Here is a 1,473-nt window from a genome sequence, read left to right on the forward strand (position 1 = left end):
CGGCCGGCCCCATCTCCGGCACCGCCGCCCCTACAACTCCGGCCGCCGGCGTCGCCCCGCGCCGCCCGAGGCCCTCCGCCGCCATTAGTGCCGCCACCGCACCACGACGCCCCGGCAAGTCCCCGCTACGGATCTCGGCTTCCGGCGAACCTCGGCTTCCGCGCCACCCCGATCCAGATCCAGATCCGTTAGGGTTGACTTTTGCCCCGAAACCCTAGTTTTTTTGCAATCTTTGACATGCCATAACTCTGCATCCATAGCTCCGATTCGTGCGTGTAGCATATCAAAATGTTCGTCTTGACGAGTACATCATTTCATCTCATTGCATCATTTTCATTTGAGCTCATCTTGATGCCCGAAATGCTGTTGGAAGAGGGCTATGTGAGGAATATTTTAGATCTGTTTCAGCAAATGGCCTTTTGTCATTTTTACTATGTTTATGTGTGCATGCTATGATCTTGAGCTCTACATGTGTTTTGTAGAATGCCATGCCATCTTTACAGAGGTGCTTGCCATGTATTTTTGTGATATTTATGGTGACTAGCACAAGCATGAAAAGTAGCATAATCGATGATGCTGATTTCAGGGACTTAGAATTTCTCCAAGTCCTTGTCCTAATTTTGTTTTTATGCCTTATGTTCATGTTGTTTCCTAGTGATCCGTGCCTCTTTTGAGGATGATCAGTAAGTATGTTTTGTTCATATTGTGGTGCTCTATCCATCCATGTCTTTGTTTGCATTTATGAAGCAACCTAGTTTGAGTCAATCGAGCTCTACTTTTGCTATAAAATATTCCTGGCAGATTGTTGACATGTTTAGCGATTTTGCCGAGGATGTTGCTATTGATCCGTGCATGCTATGTTATTGTTCTTGCCATGTATAGCTTCTATGCCATGTCTTCTTCATGGGTGTATGCTTAGATTGTCATGCCATGCTCTGTAGTCAGTGCATCGAGCTCGTAAACATGCCTACTCGTTAACTGCTTTGCATGCCCCAGTTTTTCACTAAGTCTGTATCTGTTTGTATTTTTGCTATGTTCACATGCTTGCAATTGTATTTTCTGATCCCTTTTGGCTCAAGATCAATAAGGGACTTTTGTTATGTGCTTAGAGTAGCTTCATGCCATGCCTTGATTTGCCATGATATGTTCCTGTAGCATGTAGTTTTCATGCTCTAAAGTTTGCTTCCTGGTGATAAATTCCAGACTTGTGTTAATTTCACTAAGTATGAAACCTGTTATCATTCGCTCTTTTGCCATGCTTGTTTGAACTGGTTAATGGATGATTTAGCCATAGCTCAGTGTTCATCTTTTGTCAAGAATCATGAGTGGATACCTGCCATGTATTTTGTTGCCATGTTTGAGTGCTGTAGCATATTTAACTTGATGCATTTAGTTGGTCACTTGCTGTTTATCGCAGACCGGTGCCATATTTGTTTTGCTTGCCATTTCCAAACCGTGCATCCGATTCCGGTG

This window comes from Triticum dicoccoides, chromosome 3A, assembly GCF_002162155.2.
Source record: "Triticum dicoccoides isolate Atlit2015 ecotype Zavitan chromosome 3A, WEW_v2.0, whole genome shotgun sequence".
NCBI classification, from domain to species: Eukaryota; Viridiplantae; Streptophyta; class Magnoliopsida; order Poales; family Poaceae; genus Triticum; species Triticum dicoccoides.